At 37.7% G+C, this 19,885-nt stretch overlaps 1 protein-coding gene across 3 annotated transcripts in view; it reads left to right on the forward strand.

The window, feature by feature from the left end:
• The window catches only part of EDN1 (endothelin 1), a 121,482-nt gene that overhangs the window by 91,767 nt on the left and 9,830 nt on the right, over positions 1 to 19,885 (forward strand). The window lies entirely within an intron of this gene.

Here is a 19,885-nt window from a genome sequence, read left to right on the forward strand (position 1 = left end):
GTAGCCCATGGATCAAGGAGTAATTTTGACTTTCAAGCCTTATAATTTAAGAAACTCAAGTTAGCACATGAATTATAAGAAAGCAAAATGCCAGATTGTTGATATGGAGAAAGTTTTAGTAGTCTGGGTAGAAGAACAAACCAGGCACAGCATTTCCTTAAGCCAAAATCTAATCCAGAGCAAGGCCCTAACTATTCGATTCTATGAAGGCTGAGAGAGGTGAGCAAGCTGCAGAAGACAAGTTTGACACTAGCAGAGGTTGGTTCATGAGGTTTAAGGAAAGAAGCTATCTCCATAACATAAAAGTGCAAGGTGAAGCAGCAAGGGTTAATGTAGAAGCTACAGCAAATTATCCAGAGATCTACTTAAGATCATTGAGGAAGGTGGTTGCACTAAACAACAGATCTTCACTGTAGATAAAACAGCCTTCTATTGGAAGAAGATGCTATCTAGGACTTTCATACTAGAGAGAAGTCAATGCCTGGCTTCAAAGCTTCAAAGGACAGGTTGACACTCTTGTCAGAGACAAATGCAGCTGGTAACTTTATGTTGAAGCCAATGCCTATTTACCGTTCCAAAAATCCTAGGGCCTTTAAGAATTATGCTAAAAGCTGCTCTTCTTGTGCCACATAAATGGAACAACAAAGCCTGGATGACAGTACATCTATTTACAGCATTATTTACTGAATATTTTAAGCTCACCGTTTAGACCTATTTTTTTTAAATGGCTTTCAAAATACTACTACTCATTGACAATGTACCTGGTTACCCAAGAGTTCTGATGAGAATGTACAAAGAGATTAATGTTTTCCTACCTGCTAACACAACATCCATTCTGTAGCCCATGGATCAAGGAGTAATTTTGACTTTCAAGCCTTATAATTTAAGAAACTCATTTTATAATGCCATAGCTTCCATAGACAGCGATTCCTCTGATGGATCTGGGCAAAGTGAATGGAAAGCCTTCTGGAAAGGATTAACCATTCTAGATGCAGAATAATCCCATTTAACTACTTTTTCTTTTGTTGCCTATGCTTTTGAGGTCTGAAAAATCCTTGCCCAGACAAATATCACAAAATGTTTTCCCTATGTTTTCTTCTAGTAGATTTATCTTTTTAGGTCTTACATTTAAGTATTTAATCCATTTTGAGTTAATATTTGTAATGATGAGAGATAGAGGTCTAGTTTTACTTTTCTGTATGTGGATATCCAGTTTTCCTGGCACCATCTGTTGAAGAGATTGTCCTTTCCTCAATATGTGTTCTTGGCACCTTTGTCAAAAATTAGTTGGCTGTAAATGTGTGGATTTATTTCTGTATCGTCTATCCTGTTCCATTGGTCTATGTGTCTATTTTTATGCCAGTACCATGCTGTTTTGGTTACTATAGACTTGTAGTACATTTTGAAGTCAGGTAGTGTGATGCCTCCAGCTTTATTCTTTTTGCTCAAAATTGCTTTGGCTATTTGGAGCCTTTTCTGGTTTCATATGAATTTTAGGATCAACTTTTTCTATTCCTGTGAAATATAATTTTGTGAAAAATATCATTGGTATTTTGATAGGGATTGTATTGAATCTATAGATCACTTTGAGTAGTATGGACATTTTAACAATATTAATTCTTCCAATCCACGAACATGAGACCGCTTTCCATTTATTTGTGTCCTCTTCAATTCCTATCATCGATATTTTACAGGTTTTATTGTAAAGAGTTTTCACTTCCCTGGTTAAATTTATTGCTGGGTATCTTAATTTTTGTAGCTAGCATAAATGAGATTGCTTTCTTTCTTTCTTTTTCAGGGAGTTCTTTATTGTTTTATAGAAATGCTACTGATTTTTGCATGTTGAATTTCGCATCCTGAAACTTAAATGAATTAGTTTATCAGTTCTAAAAGTTTTTTGGATAGAGTCTTTAGGTTTTTCTATATATAAGTTCATATCATTTGCAGACAGACACAGTTTGACTTTCTCTTTTTCAATTTGAATGACCTTTCTTTCTCTTGCCTAATTGTACTTGCCAGGACTTCCATTACTGTTTTTAATGAAAGTGCCGAAAGTGGGCATCTTTGTCGTTTTCCAGATCTTAGAGAAACAGCTTTAAACTTTTCCTCCTTTAGCATGATTTAACTGTGGGTTTGTCATATATGGCCTTTATTGTGTTGAGGTGTGTTATTTCTATTTGTTGAGAGTTTTTATTATGATGAGATGTTGAATTTCATCAAATGCTTTTTCTGCATCAATTGAAATGATTATATGGTTTTTGTCCTTGATTCTATAATGTTTATTGATTTAGGTATGCTGAACCATCCTTGAGTCCATGGAATAAATCTCACATAATCATGATAAGTGATCTTTTTAATGTGCTGTTGAATTCAGCTTGCTAGTATTTTGTTAACTTTTTTTTGCATCTATGTTCATCAGGGAGATTGGCCTGTAGTTTGTTTTTTTGGTTATGTTCTTCTCTGGTGTTAGTATCTGGGTAATGATGGCTTTATAAAATTAATTTGGAAGAATTACCTCCTTTTCAATTTTTTGGAGTAATTTGAAAAGAATTGATGTTCATTAAAAAAAAATGTTTGGTATAATTCAGCAGTGAAGCCACTTGGTCCGGGGCTTTTCTTTGATGGGAGATGTTTTATTATTGATTTAATCTTGTTATTTATTATTGTTCTGCTCTGTTTTCTGTTTCTTCATAATTCAATTTTGGTAGCATATGTACCTAGAAACCTATCCATTTCTTCTAGATTTAGCTTTTCATAAAAGTCACTTATGATCCTTTGTATTTCTAGGATCAGTTCTAATGTCTCTTTTTTCACCGCTGACTTTATGTATTTGGCTTTTATCTTTATTTCATAGTTAGTCTGGCTAAAGATTGGTTGATTTTGTTTATCTTTTCAAAAGAACAATTATTGGTTATGTTGATCTTTTTAATTTTTTTCTCTATTTTGTTTATTGTTGCTCTGATCCTTATTATTTATTCCCTTCTACCAATTTTGGCTTTGGTTTGTTCTTGTTTTTCTAGTTTCTTGAGGTACAATGTTAGGTTTTTATCTGAGATTTTTCTATTTTGTTCATGTAGATGTTAATTGCTATATACTTCCCTCTTAGAATTGTTTTTGCTGTATCCCATAGGTTTTGGTATATTATATTTCCATTTTCATTTGTATTAAATTATTTTTAAATTTCCTTTTTAATTTCTTTATTGACCCATTGGTCTTTCTGGAGCATGTTTAATTTCTATATATTTGTATGTTTTCCAAAATTTCTCCTGTTACTGATTTCTAATTTTATTCCATTGTGGTGTGAAAAGTTACTTGACATAATTTTGATTTAAAAAATGTTGTTGACACTTGGCTTGTGGCCTAACATATGATCTATCCTGAGAAGGTTTCATGTGCTGTTGCGAAGAATGTGTATTCTGTAGCGGTTGGGTGGAATGTTCTGTAATGACTGTTAGGTACATTTGGTCTAGAGTGCAGTTTAAATATGATGTTTCTTTGTTGATTTTCTGTCTGGATGATCTGTCCATTGCTGAAAGTGGGGTGTTGAAGTCCTCTACTATCATTGTATTGAGGTTTCTCCCTCCCTTTAGATCTAATAATATTTGCTTTACGCATTTGGGTGCTCAACTGCTAGTTTCACATATATTTACAATTGTCATATGTACTACTCCTGCTCTCTTTTGGTTTCTCTTTGCATGGAATATGAGCTTCCATCCTTTCACTTTCAGTTTATGTATGTTCTTACAGGTTAAGTAAGTCTCTCACAGGCAACACATACTTGTTTTTTTTTTTTAACTCTATTTAGCCACTTTATATACTTTAATTATGAAATTTAATCCATTTACAGTCAAGATTATTATTGATATGTAAAGACTTACTCCTGCTATTTTATTAATTGTCTTCCAGTTGTTTTGTTTATCTTCTGTCTCTTTCTTCCTCTCTTATGGCTACATTTATGTTTGGGTGATTTTCTGTAGTAATAAACTTTGATTTCTTTCTCTTTCTCATTTGTGTATCTGCAGTAATATTTTTCTTTGCAGTTATTCTGGGGCTTACATAAAATATTGTATAGTTATAATAGACTATTTTTAGCTGATAATAATAAACTTTGGTTGCATACAAATATTCTAGACTTTTACTATCCCTTCTACAATTTTTAATTTTGCTGCTTAATTTACATCTTTTTATATTGTGTGTTCCCTAACAACTTATTGTAGCTAGACTTATCATTGACCATGTTGACTTTTTAACTTCACAGTAGAGATATGAAAGATTATGTACCAACATTATGGTAATGAAGTATTTTGAATGTGATAATAAATTTACCTCTACCAGTGAGATTAGACTTTCATATGTTTTACGATAGTAATTATTGTCCTTTTGCTTCCAATTGGAATACTTCCTTAAACATTTTTTGTAAGGCTGGTCTAGCGGTGATGAATTCCCTCAGCTTTTGCTTGTCTGAGAAAAAATGTATTTCTTCATTTCTGAAGATAGCTTTGCTGAGTATAATATTATACATGACATTTTAATGACACTTTGAATGTATTATCTCATTTTCTTCTGGCTTGTAGGTTTCTTTTGAGAAATCTGCTAATAGTCTAATAGAAATTCTTGTGTATGTGACTTGATATTTTTCTCAAAAAGCCCCCAAATCCAAAAACTCTTTTTTAAGAATGTCATAAATGACTAACCTAGAAAGAGAGAAGAAAGTAAAGTTGGAGAAATGCAGGACAATACATAGTTGGAGAACAGAAACAAAAGTCTACATAAAAAATACAGTTGAGATGGTGGAAGGCTACCATAATGTAAGGTTAAGGGAATCCTGTCTTTCTTTTTCAGTGACTCGGAGACTGGTCACTGCTTGATAAAATTTTTTTTCTAGATAATTCACTAGTATTAGAAGAGAACACAGAAACCAGGGCTACCTTTTTAACTCATTGTTTCAGCTATAGGGTGAGGAGTGGTGTGATGAGGCAGAGAAGCTGGAATTTGAGCTTTGGTTAGGAAAATAAAGAGACCATAGGAAGAGCTGGAGTGAGGAAAAATTAATTATGCGACTTCTTCTCACACTTACATACATGCAAAATAAGTTTACATAATAATTATTGAGTCATACTCTTTTTTTTTTTTTTTTTTTTGAGACAGAGTTTCTCTCTTGTCACCCAGGCTGGAGTGCAAAGGTGTGATGTTGGTTCACTGCAACCTCCACCTCCTTCATTCAAGCAATTCTCCTACCTCAGCCTCTGGAGAAGCTGGGATTGCAGGCATGCGCCACTATGCCCAGCTAATTTTTTTTTTTGTATTTTTAGTTGAGATGGCGTTTCACCATGTTGGCCAAGCTGGCCTTGAACTCCTGACCTCCGGTGATCCACCTGCCTCGGCCTTCCAAAATGCTAGGATTATAGACATGGGCCACTGCGCCCAGCTGAGTCATACTCTTTAAGGAATATGTGTGTCAAAGATAGCCTTGAAAGAGAAAAGAAGTGGAGAAGATACTCCAAAAACTCAAAATGGAATGTCAGGTGTGGACAAAAAGAGTTTGGGATAACAGGGAAAGTGTTTAGAGCAGAGCAGGAGGGAAGAACACATGGGACTGGTGCTATTCCAGGTGTTAATTAATGTCCTGGAACTGCTGTCACTGATCTAATGGGGATCCAGGCAGGAAAGACACAGTCCCTCTTCTCCAAAATCTCCCAGCCCAGTGATGAGCACTAAGTAAATTGTGACGACTCTACAGACTTGCAAGTGCTAAGGTGGGAACCCATGGTGTGCACTGGGAGCACAGAGGAGGGACCTCTTGCCTGGTGCTAAGGGAAGGGGGTCAGAGGAGGCCTCCCCAGGAAAGGTGACATCTAAGCAGAGTCCTGATTGAGAGTGGGGGCTAGGCCAGCAAAGAGATGTGTGGAAATGCATTTCAGGCCTGCAGAAAGTTTGTGAGATGGGAGAGCATGACTCATTCATGGAACTGCAGGTAGGTATTATGGCTAGGATAGGATAATTTTTCTGAAATGTGGTCTTTTCTCAGTGATAGGGAGGAAGGGCAAAGGGAGAGATGCACAGTGTCTCTCTCAGAACTTAAAAATTTTAATAAGGCAATGAATGTATTTGTATATATACTCTAAATCATTTGGATGATTTACATATATTCAAGAGCTATAACAGTAAAGAAAATTTAAGACAATACCAAATTCAGCAATTTTTTTTCCTTTTAAAAGGATATATTTAAACACTGATGAGAGATGCACTAGAATTGTAGGCAGGACTTTTTTTTTTTTTTTTCAGTTATGGTTTACCTGCAGAGTTCCTAGTCCTAACAGTAGTTCAGGAATCCACAGATGACTGAAGTGTGAGCTAGCACCCCAATTCATCTGACCATAGGAAGGGCTTTAGTGGACTCATACAATTCAAGTGAGACTCTTGCACTGTCTTTGAGTTTCAGTAAGTGCCTTTCCTTTCAGAGATACTGGAGAATTAGAACTGTGTAGAAAGTCTTCCAGTGTACAATATAGAAGCACAAATAGAGCCATTGACCTTAATAGGACATTTGAGGAGGTCATACAATAAAACAGCAGTCTCTGTTAAGAAATAACACTAATGGGCCTGGGGGTGCTAAACAGAGGGTGGATTATTTTCTTACCCATATATTGTACTTGGCTTCCACGTCATCTGGAAGAAATTTCATCTGTTATCTTCACTTGGTCTTCATTCTTATTTTAAAAAACCTTCTCTTCAGAGCAGAGCAGGTATCTGGTGAATTATCACTGTGACTAAACAAATTGTCTTTTGCCCAGTGATTTTTAAATATGTACACTACCCACCATGGAATTTACTAGGCCAGCTAAAACTTGAGTAGGAGATGTAACTAATTCTAATGGATTTTATTTTGATGTAGATAAGCACTACAATTTAGAAAAGCATGAGGCAATTAGCAACTTAAGACCTTGCTAATAAACTGCTATTTCACTTTCTGGCAGAGAGTGCAATAGACAGAGATCAATTCTAAGAGTAAATTGGTTGAATATTAGTGCAGAGCCCTGTGATGCCATCAAAACATATTAGGCATATTTACTATATCATGGAAAGTCCTCAGTAATAGCACATACCTCCCTGATGGAAAAAGTGGTCATTTATTTTTAAAACTTTTATTTATCTGAGCTCAAATTTTTAGGTATGTTTCTCCCCCAATTAGATATGAGAATAGGGACTGTATTGTTTACAACTAACTGTATTGCCAGCATCTAGAACACTACCTGGTCTCTAATAGGCTCTCCATAAATATTTTCAGAATAAATTAGAGTCATCTACACACCTACTTTGACATACACTGTCTGGTGCTTTCAGATCTGTCTCACTCGATTTTTGTCAGAGCTAGTCAGATGTCCCATTGGTCCATGTGGAAGCTGAGCTCAGAGAGGCTAACTGTCCGAGGACAAATAGCTAGCAAGTGTCAGATGTGGGATTCAGCCCAAGCCTTCTAACTTCACTCTCAAGAATGTTTTCTTGTCTACCTTGGATTTAAGGAACAATTCTGGTTCTTTGCTGAGAGGACTGGGCACTGGCTGCTAGAAAGCTTTTTGAATTATTTCTTCCTTCTCCTTCCTTCTCCTTCCTTCCTTCCTTCCTTCCTTCCTTCCTTCCTTCCTTCCTTCCTTCCTTTCCCCCAAAGACCCCTGATATGAACTAGATAAGTTACTAGTGGATTTCCTTCCAGATTTCAATGTTTACTGATATACCAAGACATTATGCAACCTCAAAACACTTCTAACCCAAGAGCACTTCTAGTGGTACCCGTGGGGGTCCCTCAGGACTCTGGCTCATAAATGGGCTGTCAGGCCTCAGAGCCCTCAGTTGGCTGCTTGGGGCTCTTCCCTCATAGACATGCTTCCTTGTGTCACATGGACAGACAGAAAGTACTGTCTTGATGAGTCATTTTTGGCTCTGAAGCTACTTGTCACTCAGGAGGCAGGAGAGGGATGTGATAGAATCTTTACCTGAATTCTTGAAGGGAGAGGCTTGGCCTGGTTACACATATTTCTTTTGTTACAAAATCCTCATTAAAATAGACACCTTTTACTTGACCCAGCAGATCTGTAGTTGTTTATTTTCCCTCTATTGTAACCAAAATTTAATTTTTCCCCAACCTTTGGACTTGACCATGAAGATGATAACCATTTTTAGATATTTATATAATATTTGTAATAGATTTCATGTAATGTTTATATTATATATATTTTATAAATGTAAAGTTTCTCACTTTCTTCATAACAAGATCTGGGGCAAACAATTTCAGGTTAAAGAAATGGTATTTTTAAAAGTTGTAGGGGACATTTTATGGGTAGAAGCCTTGCACCCGTGTCTCCCTTCTTAATTAGCTGGCTAGATTGCAGACTCACTCTTTGAGCGAGAGGACTTGGTTTGTGTGTTTGGGGGCACCGTGTGTGTGTGTGTGTGTGTGTGTGTGTATGCATGCATGCCCATTTGTATTTGTACACAAGTTAAAAAATAAGAATCGTGCCGGGCATGGTGGCTCACGCCTGTAATCCCAGCACTTTGGGAGGCCAAGGCGGGTGGATCACAAGGTCAGGAGATCGAGACCATCCTGGCTAACACGGTGAAACCCTGTCTCTACTAAAAATACAAAATATCAGCTGGGCGTGGTGGTGGGTGCCTGTAGTCCCAGCTACTCGGGAGGCTGAGGCAGGAGAATGGCGTGAGCCCGGGAGGCGGAGCTTGCAGTGAGCCGAGGTCGCGCCACTGCACTCCAGCCTGGGTGACAGAGCAAGACTCCATCTCAAAAAAAAAAAAAAAAAAAAAAAAAAGAATCCTAACACACAAGGAGTTTTATTATTTACCCAAAGATGTTGGTAGTTTCAGGGAAATTTCTAGGAAGGGGACTTCCATCCAGATGGCATTTTCCAGTAGCAGAAAGAGAAAGGAACGATGGGACTGTTAGTGCAAGCACTGTGCTGGGGACTCCATGTATGCTATGAATTCAATCTGTACTTAAAAATAAGTTTTACTGAGTACCTTCTAAAAGTAAGTTACTGTGCAAAAGCTGGGAAAACAAAGCTGAATAAAGTACATTCCTTTACGCCAAGGAATTTACAATCTGAAAGGTGAGGCAGGTGAACAACTGGTGATTATAATTGGGTGTAATAAGTGTTATGCAAGACGTTTGTACCGAGTTATGGTGCAGGAGGACTTAGGAGAGGCACCCTTAATTTTGTCTTAGCCAGACAAGGCTTGATAAATATGTATGTTGGAGGGGTTTTAGGGAAGACTTCCCCAGGGAGGAGACATTCACCTTGAGTCTTCAAACGCCAGTCCAGAAGCATAGGGACAGCTTCACTACAGATAGAGGGAAAAACATGCAAAGCTCCCAGAGGCAGAGCTGGACAAGTTCAAGGCCCCTGCTCAAATACCTATGGCTGGGAGGCAGGGCCATTTTGAAGAGTTCAGATTCATTTTGATGGCTGTGGTTAATGGGTCGAGGATTTAAAGTGGGGGAGAAATAGAATTAGTTTTGCATTGATAAATATAAATCTGTTAACATTTTGAATATAGACATATGATTATTTTTGTTTGCTTTTTTTGGACATTTGCTTCTTCAGAATGATAAGAAAGGAGGAACAGGGACTTTGCTGTAAACAGACATTCACAGGATCACCTGATTATTATGCTGGTTGTTGGTCTAATTCTCTTCCCGTGAAACATTTTTTTGGAAAATCTAGTGTGTTATGAAATTAACTGACTTAAGTTAACTGTCTTGCAATATGATGAATGGATTAAGGAGAAAATGACACTAGAGGCTGGAAACCAAGCATGAGGTTGTTTGAGCAATCCAATGAGTGGAAATGCTACTAGGAGATAGAATTGATAAGATTGGGAAGGAGGGGTTGAAGAGACACAAGCGTCAAGGATGTCTTGCGAATTTCTGGCTTGGGCAACTAGGAGGACAATGGTAAAACAATAGTGAACATTCATTGAGCACCAGCTACGCATCAGGTACTGTTCTATATCGCTTCACATATCTGAGCTCATTTCATACTTAACAATAATGCGTGATGTAAGTACTACTCTTTTCACATTTCGCACATGAGGAAATGGAAACAGAAAGGATAAGTAGCTTGCCCAAGGTTACACAATTAGTAAGAAATAGATTTGGGAGTCGTCAGTTCATAAAGGTCTTGCAGACGAAAACAATGGATAGAATTACTCAGGAGGTATCTGTTGGATGAGGAAAGGGCCAAGGGCGAAACTCTGGGAAATTCCAGTGTTTCAGGAATCGGCAGAGGAAGAGTCGTATATTACAATATGTCAGGAGTCAGCCTGTGAAAGAGGACTGAGTTGGACCAGTACAAGAGGTTGGAGACCCTGGAAGGCAATGGCGTGATAGACATCAAGGGCCTCCAGGGCGGGACTGCCGCCTGCTTATTCTGGATAAGGAAATGGAACCTGGGGAATGGTAGACCTGAGATTTGCTGGAAGCCCTGAGATTTGCTGGAAGCCTTGTGTTCTTCCCGTGGCTCCACAACCCCTTTGGGATTAAGGCATCATTTGTAGGACAAGCCTGTGGTTTTTATTTTTGGACTCGATAATCTGGATTGATGAAGAATGCAGGAGTGGGACTTGGTTATGAATTAAAAATCATATTATCTCCTTAAAATGCTGGTTGTAAATTTAATTTCTTCTCTAAGAAATCATTTACTGGAACATTTAATGAGTAAGAAAATTACTTGCTTTAAATTATAGCTCTTCTTTTCTCTTTAGTAAGAATTAGCTAGAAAGTATCTAGGAAGAGAAGCAGAAAACCCCAATTATCCCCCCAAAATTCATTCTCATAGTGAACCTTCAGAAAGTTTATTGGAAACCCTTATTATTTACAATAACTGTTAAGATAAGCTTATTGAATATTCTTCCCAGATTAAAATTCACCAAACCTCATCAGTTCTCAGAGATCTCTGCCTTCCTCAAGCCACTAGATAGCCAGTAATTTCCTTTCCTTTTATTGAGTTGTATCAGCTTCAGAAGACGCGATATAAGCCTATTGGTTTCTGTCCTCACAATAACACTGCTGGGACCCATCCTGAGGGTCCTTGAGGGTCTTTAACCCCTAATGTCTGGCCACTCTTTCTTCTTAGTCTGAGCCATATATATCATTTTCATATATGCCACACATACCACACATTTCCCATTTGTTCAAATCCTACATTTAAAAATCTCTTGCAAAAGCTAGCTTGGGCCAGGCATGGTGGCTCATACCTGTAATCCCAGCACTCTCGGAGGCCGAGGTGGGCAGATCACTTGAGGTCAGGAGTTCGAGACCTGACCAGCCTGGTCAACATGGTGAAACCCCGTCTCGACTAAAAATACAAAAATTAGCTGGGCGTGGTGGTGCGCACCTGTAATTCCAGCTACTTGGGAGGCTGAGTCATGAGAATTGCTTGAACCCTGGAGGCGGAGGCTGCAGTGAGCCGAGATCATGCCACTGCACTCCAGCCTGGGTGACAGAGCGAGATTCCATAAAAAAACAAAACAAAACAAAACAAAACAAAACCTATCTCAAATACTTGAGTCCTTTATGAAGTTTAGCGCTTGGCTTATTTTTTGAAAGAATACTACCTTCTTTCCTGAATTTATATTTTCATCCCCCCTCCTCCAACTTTCTCTGGCAGTGCTTTTTGCAGCTGGACTCCCAATTTAGTCATCATAAAATCACCGTAGTCATAAAACCTGCTTGGATAGCCCTGAGCATAACTTGTCAATTTTTATTTATTTCTTTGTTTACTTGTTTGGCAGTCTCTTCCACTACCTTAAAGATCTAAGGAGATAGGAATTGTGTATTTTTTTGTTTACCATTGTAAATCCTATTTGATTTTAAGTCCAGTGTTCTTTTTCCCACAATATACAGGTAGCAGAGGCAGAGAGGGGAGGTATGTCCCTGACACAAGGACCCTGGAAAAGAGATGGGAAAACTAGGAAATTTACCCACTCCTAAGGCTAACCAGAAAACTCCACGCTAGATAGCTGGTGTAAGGGCTGGGTCTGTAGGGAAGATGAGCTGGGAGCCAGAAGATGAAGTGTTGAGATGGAGGATAAAGGAAAGTCTAAGCCAAGACAGGAGCTGGAGCTAGCTCTGACACACATGGGAAGCTGGCAGGATGCGGTCAGAGGTCAGAGAGCGATCAGGGTAGAGTTGGTTTAGGATAAATTTTGCTAAGTCAGGGTGTCTGAGGACAGATCTTTTTTTATTAACCATTTTGCATGCTCTTGTCCCGCAAGGACCTGTGCCTCCTTGCACATTCATTTTGCAGAAAGATGCCACTAGGAAAATTTGAACTGAATAGGAAAAAAACTATCTGGTGAAATGAAAATGATCAGAACCTTAAATGAAACTGTGGCTTATCATTCCTTTCAACAGTCCAAAAAGGAAAATCCAGCATGAAGGCAAACAGATACTAGAGATTACCAAAAGTAGATTACAAAATGTGCAGTAAAAATTAAGTGGAAACCTTCAGAGATTGTTGAAAGGGAAAGTGTTCAAGAAGAATGGGAAGCTAAAAATTGAAACCAAAAGTATAACTATAAGCAATCCAATCAAAAGCAATTTTGATGAAGAAGAAAAAAGATAACTAGAGATCTGTATAACTACAGGGAGAAGTTTTATTAGAGTTGCTTTTTTTAAAAAAATACATAAATAATGTAAGGAGGGGAATATAATCAAGTTCAGATGTAAACATGGCTTTAATTTATCTGTGAAAAACTAGCTCTGTGACAAAATAAGAGAAAGGAAAAGCTAGTTTCTAGAGTGAGTGGAAGATTGCAAAAATTCTTAAGCTGTGGGAAATGGGTAAACGATAAAAGGATCTTTCAAAGCTATATTCTCAATGAAGACAAGCAGCAGGAGCCTGCTTTTTTCCAGTATTGATATAACTTTTTAATCATATAAAAACATAAGGCCTGGAAAGAAAATTTCTTCCTGTATATTCTATAATAACTCAGACTTATTAGTAGCATATTCTTTTGTTAATAACTTTATACCCCACAATAAGCTTTTATAATGCACTATTTTATTTAATAATATTTAACTATTTTCTCCTAACACATTTTCATAAATTAGAAAATCAACATTCTTCCCTCTCTACCTTCTTAAGACACTTTAGTGTGTTGCTTTATCTCTACACAATCTTTAGTGCTTTGCCTTATATCTACAACTCAAAAGAAAATTTCTGTAATAAATGTAGTCCCTGGCTGGGTGCAGTGATTCACGCCTGTAATCCCAGCATTTTTGGAGGCTGAGACGGGCGGATCACCTGAGGTCAGGAGTTGGAGACCAGCCTGGCCAACATGACAAAACCCTGTCTCCATTAAAAATACAAATTAGCCAGACATGGTGTCCTGCACCTGTAATCCCAGCTACTCGGGAGGCTAAGGCAGGAGAATCACTTGAATCTGGGAGGCAGAGGTTGCAGTGAGCCAAGAACATGCCACTGCACTCCAGCCTGGGCAACAGAGCAAGACTCCATCTCAAAAAACAAACAAACAAACAAAACCAAATGTAGTCCCTAATAAAGAAACAATGATAGGAAATTAAAGTAAAAATGACTTTTTTCTCAGATCAATTTTTTCTTTTTAAGATACTTGCAAATTACATTTTCTCCACTGCCTACTTCATAGCTCAAGTCTGGCAATTTCAGCTGGAATTAGGAAGAGATCATGTGCTCAGCCTCAAAACCATGTCTACATTCCGACTGCCTGATTCTTCCTCTTTCAGACCTCTCTGTACAACGTCTCTTGTGTTTCAGCTTTTTGACTCTTCAAATTAGCATCTCTTCCATAAATTGGATTTTGATATTGTTTCGCCCCAGTCAACATTCAGTAATAGAACTTATGTGAAACAGTTCTTCCTCTGTCCTTTGCACATTTTCTTTTATGTTCTGCATTTGATGATACTTTGCTCTTTCCTTTTCTTCTGAATCCTTGATTTGAAAAAAACTTTGTGTAGCTCTCTGTATATCTTACTAACTAAACTTTTCCAATTGATATGACTGTCTCCATCATTTCACCTACAGCCTCAACGAAACACTTTCTTCTAGGCATCTTGAGATAAGTGGCACATGATATTTTCTCATTTTGTAATGGGGAAAGGCAGAGAGAGGCTAAGTTGACTATCTGAGTGAGGAGTTGATCTCCAAGGAGCTGTTTAATGAGTAGACATTAGTTTCTGTTGAGTTGGATGATCTATATTTGGACCATGTCATTATTAATAGTTTCACTTTCCTGAAAATTAGGTGTTCTCATAATTTGGAGTTCTGGCTAAATTAAAGATTGTCATTTTCCTTAGTTATGTTCTATTTTTCTGATATGTTATATTTGCTCCCACCTCTACATTAGTGGATGGTGGCTTTTCCTAAGGTTGTTGCTGTTTTCAGATTCTGTGTTCCCTAGAAGGGATCGAAGCCCTTGAAACATCACTGAGAATTTATTACTTATTGATTATTTCTTTCATTTTGTATCTAGGGTTTTGAACTGATATCATATCACTTTCAATGTAAAGAAATAAAGTGAGTATAGATTAGATTAAAAAAATGAAAAGCATAATTAGAATTAGGATGTCCTAGATGTTTTCTGGTCATCTTTTGAGAGCAGAAAAAAATCAATATGTAGATCTACACATATAGGAAAAAATGCTAACCAGTCAAAGTGGAGAGGTGGGCATTTGCTTGAGTTTCTATGCATGTTGGAAACAGTTGCTCTTTGCTCCATTTTGTTGGATCCAAGTCATAACAAAGTGGTAGAATGTTCCTTGAAAGGGGAGGAGTATGGGAGAGAATTGGGAAAAATGAAGCCACTGGTACAGAGACCTGGTCATTAGTCCAAAAAGATAGTTTCTTCCAGATAATGTACAAAAATAGAATGGATGTGGGGGGAGAAAGAACAGCCAGAAAGAAACAAGGCTGTGCAAATGCTTTATCTAGAAAATGTTAGCCCTCCCTGGCTAATCTTGAAACTGTTTGGAAAAAATCGTTTAAACAAGCTACTTTCCAGTTCATGAGATCCTTTCCACTTTGTAGCAAGATTATGTGCTTTACATGCACATTAGCAGCTTTGAGATTGTCTAAATCATGCTTCATTGCTTCTCTCACACTCCAGGAAGAAGGGAGGTTGAGAATGGGGCCAGGGCTCCAGGCCTGATCCTTTCTCCTCTTCCTCCTCCTCCTTCTTCCTCTCCTCCTCTTCCTTCTTCTTCTTTAAAAGTAAGTCTTCAGTACTGCTTTCCTTAAAGTCTTGCAATAACCTTATCTTGAGCTATAAGCACACACACTGTATATTCCTTCATTTGATCCCATTTTTCTTTTTCCCACATTTCTCTAAAACAACATAATAAAGTCGTAATTTGGAGTTCTGGTTAAATTAAAGATTGACACACAATGGCATTACTCTTCATTCTTTGCTTTTGCAAGTCACGTGTGAGAAAGAAACATATTTCAATGGCCTTTTGACTGCCCTTGATAAAATCTGTACTTAGGGAAATAGCAATAATCAATAAATGCTAAATAATATTAACACAATGTATGCAGGGGTTTTTAAGCTTCACAGAAAAAAAAATTTAAGACATGAATTTCCAGGAAAATTATTCTTGTAACTATTCCAAATGGTTTTTTTTTCCATCAAAAGAACAAATGGAAAAAAGTGCAAAAGCCAAATCAAACAAAATCCTTAGTGTGAAATATATTTTGGAGCATGTGGAATTAAATTTGCATTTTCAAATAAAAACAAATGCCCTTTTAAAAAGTCATCTAACTTTTGTCCTACGAAGACAACCAGTAAAATATACTCTTTCCCTTTTCCCAGCATACTCATGTTTGGGAAAACATGATTATCTGAAGAGAAATTTACTTTTAGTAAATTAGAGTTTGAGGGGGGAGTGTGGAAGGAATAATTACAGATTATCCTTTTATTCAATCTCTTCTCTTGGAAAGAAGAGAAGAAATGTTGAAAGCCAGAGAACTTTTCTAAAACGCTGTAGAGAATTTTTTTTTTTTCTGTAAATATCCAAGTCCAAAAGGAGATTTGCGAAATGTGGAGTTGGAGATTTGAACTCATACAATATTTCCTAATACAAATAAAAATCTGAACCTTTTAATGGTGACACAGTCCACACCATGAATGGTCAAAATCACTGGAGCTAATGTACAGGAAGGGGTTCCTCAGGGAACTGTGGCAAATTTTAGCATCTTCCTTTCCTTTTAGGGACTGGACACACATCCTTAGGGCTTGAGAATCATATGTGAAAATTATATAGACTTCCCACAGTCTACTGACACATTACAGAGATACTGGAAATATTAACCACACACGTTGTCTACATACTCTCTTTCTCATCATCATAAGCCACCTGTGTTCTCACTGACACTGCAAATCCAGTAACCAAAACATCCTGTTAAAATTCTCTGGCCCTTCTTATCCATCTGCTGTCCTTTGCCACAGCTCCTAAATCCTCTTACCTTTGAAAATCTTTCCTGCTACCCTTTAAAACCTCTATTCAGCCTCTTTCTCAAGTTGCTTTGTACATAGTGTCTTCACAGCAGCCTTGTAGGAACCTCAGCTTCCTCACCCCAATCATTGTTTTCTTTTCTCCATTTGTATCGCTTCTCCTCCAGGGGTATCTATTAATCCTCCATCAGTCTATTGACTTGTGAATATAAAATCCATGCTACCTTTACATCGGAACACATAACGTACCTAGAATTCCTTTTGACACCTAGTGGTGGCTCGATAAACATGGATGCACATCACATTAGAGAAATGGAGTTTTCTGAGTCCAGATTTCTTACATGAAAACGAATTTCAAATGAATCAATTTCTCACTGTTATTTTAGGATAGCTCTCTGCCATAGACCTTTTATTATACAAAAGTTGAGAATGATTGAAGTTATTTTGCTTAATTTTTTGCCACTAAATTTGATGTGCCAAAGAAATTCTAAAAAACAAAAACGAAATGCATAATATTCCCACCTACTCAAGAGGCTGAGGTGGGAGGATTGCTTAAGCCCAGGAGGTCCAGGTTGCAGTGAGCCATGATTGCACTCCAGCCTGGGTGACAGAGTGAGAATTTGTCTAAAAAGGAAGGAAGGAAGGAAGGAAGGAAGGAAAGAAGGAAGGAAGGAAGGAAAAGCAAGCAAGCAAGCAGGAAAGAAAGAGAGAAAGAAAGGAAAGAAAGAAAGAGAGAAAGAAAGGAAAGAAAGAAAGAAAGAAAGAAAGAAAGAAAGAAAGAAAGAAAGAAAGAAACCATGAAGGTAGCTGCCGTATTTCTATGAAACCTTCCCTCCAGAATTAGTTCCTTTTACCATCTCATTCAGACACATGGAAAGCTTGTTTAAAATGACTTCACAAATTAGACTTAATGAAGTGACTTGACTCAACTCCCCTCACCCTCAAGTGGTCTTTCCCTGCATCAGAGTCCCTTTAGTTTCGGATGTCACTCATGACATAGAATGAACATTTAAAAGATGAGGAGGCAGCCACTGGCTATCATATTTTTCTGAGATGTGTGAAATATGATTCTAATATTAATAATAATAATTATTAACAAACAATATCCTAATATAATTATTAATCATGAATTATTAATACATAATCATATTATTTTCTCTTAGTCTAATTTATAGGTTCAGATGTGTGCATGCATGTGTGTCAGTGGCACTCAGAGAGGAGATTTAAATAGAGAGTGGGAAGGGAGATAAAAGATAAGTGCTGCAACACTGGAGCAAGAAGCCAAGGGGAGGTATCCGTTAAAACCTTTCTGGGATGTGAACCTTTTGTTTTTCTAGATTCTGGATGCCGGAACATCTCTTTTTTGAGATGCATCTGTAGGAGCATTTTTGTGTGGAATATTTGAAAGTTATCTTGAAAGTAAAGGTCAGAGACAGGAATTGAAACAGGGCTTAATTCTTAAAGAAGAAGGTATAAGATATTGCAGTTGATGGAACTGTGGTGAGCATGTTCCCCAAGGGTGGTGAGCATGTCTGTGTGGGCATAGAAGATACATGTACGAACATTTTTATTTTATTTTATTTAGATGGAGTTTCACTCTTGTTGCCCAGGCTGGAGTGCAGTGGCGCAATCTCGGCTCACCACAACCTCCGCCTCCCGGGTTCAATGATTCTCCTGCCTCAGCCTCTTGAGTAGCTGGGATTACAGGCATGCGCCACCATGCCTGGCTAATTTTGAATTTTTAGTAGAGATGGGATTTCTCCATGTTGGTCAGGGTGGTCTCGAACTCCTGACCTCAGGTGATCCACTTGCCTCGGCCTCGGGATTACAAGTGTGAGCCACCATGCCCAGCCAAACATTTTTATTTTTAATAGCTTAATGAATGTATAATGATTAAATGTTTAGCATGTATTAAACTATGATTTCATGTAGATTTTTTTAACCATACCAACCATGATTTCATATGGATTATTTAAGCATACCAACCATAATTTCATGTATATTATTGCTTAAGATAGTAATGATATAAAATTTTCTTAAAATTATTCATGTAAAAGAAACAAGTCAGTTAAAAGGAAAATATTAAGTAAAAATGTACGGGTGGCACCCAAATATGGTAAAAATTGTGAAGCAGTTTAATGAATAACTGAACTTTGGGAAATGCTAGATTAGAGAATTGGAAATACTCTTTTAAATAAACACTTGCTATCTATGATTATCCTATGGATGAGTGTCCAAGAAATAGAGATGCATATGTTGTATGTTTTTAAAATGTACAGGATGAATTTACATTGACCATCATATTTCCTGTGCTAAATCAACCATTATTTTTTGGACTATAGGGAGAAGTTATGTTTCTTCATAGCTCCTGGAGATGTGTGATGTGTCACAGGCCTAATAACTATATTACACATTTTTTCACAAAAGTGCTACATAGAGTAGAAATGTATAATAGTTACTGACCCAAGACTAAACCAGGCCTAGTGGTGTGGATAGCTTCACTTTGCCTACGATAAAATACTTCCTCATTCTTTGTGTGATTTTCAAGCAACTTAATGACTGTTAGCTTTGCTGAGCTAAATGCAACATCTCATACCAAATTTATTGGCTTGGCAAAGTTACAAATTTTATTACGCAAAAGTTGAGAAAGGAAAGCTGGAGAATGCTAAAAACAGTACAATTTGCTACTGTGTAGTATCTGTATTGGGGGCTCAGCATGTTTTATTTATAGATATCTATTAATACAGAGATACAGAAAGAAATACATAAAAAATAGTTTTATCAAATACTTTCCAGCATTCAAGTGTAGCCTCAAAAGCAAGAATAGGCCAGGAGTGGTGGCTCACGCCTGTAATCACAGCACTGTGGGAGGCCAAGGTAAGAGGATTGCTTGAGGCCAGGATTTCAAGACCAGCCTAGGCAACAGTGAGATCCCTATCTCTACGAAAAAATTTTAAAACTTAGCTGGGCATGGTGGCTTGAGCCTGTTGTCCCAGCTACTCAGGAGGCTGAAGTAGGAGTGTCACTTGAGCCCAGGAGGTTGAGGCTGCAGTGAGCTATAACTGCACCACTGCACTCCAGCCTCGGAGACAGAGTGAGACCCTGTCCCCAAAAAAATTAAAATTGAGAAAAAAAAAAAAAAGGCAAGAACAGCCACAGCAAACTTTCTATTGGGGAAAAAAAAATCCTCCTCTTTGCATCTCTCCCTTCCTTCCCTTCCCTTTCTGAGAGTGACTGTGGCGGAAAGGAGCATTTTCCCCCTGCAGTCCTCTGAGGGGTGGGGTGGGGCTATGAAGCTCTCCTTCATATTCACTCCTTTGTCCAGCTCTTTTCACCTCTAGTTCTTCTCCCCGCATCTCTATCTAGCAGTGCCTTAAGTGGAGGA

Source organism: Pan troglodytes, chromosome 5 (assembly GCF_028858775.2).
Source record: "Pan troglodytes isolate AG18354 chromosome 5, NHGRI_mPanTro3-v2.0_pri, whole genome shotgun sequence".
Lineage (NCBI taxonomy): Eukaryota > Metazoa > Chordata > Mammalia > Primates > Hominidae > Pan > Pan troglodytes.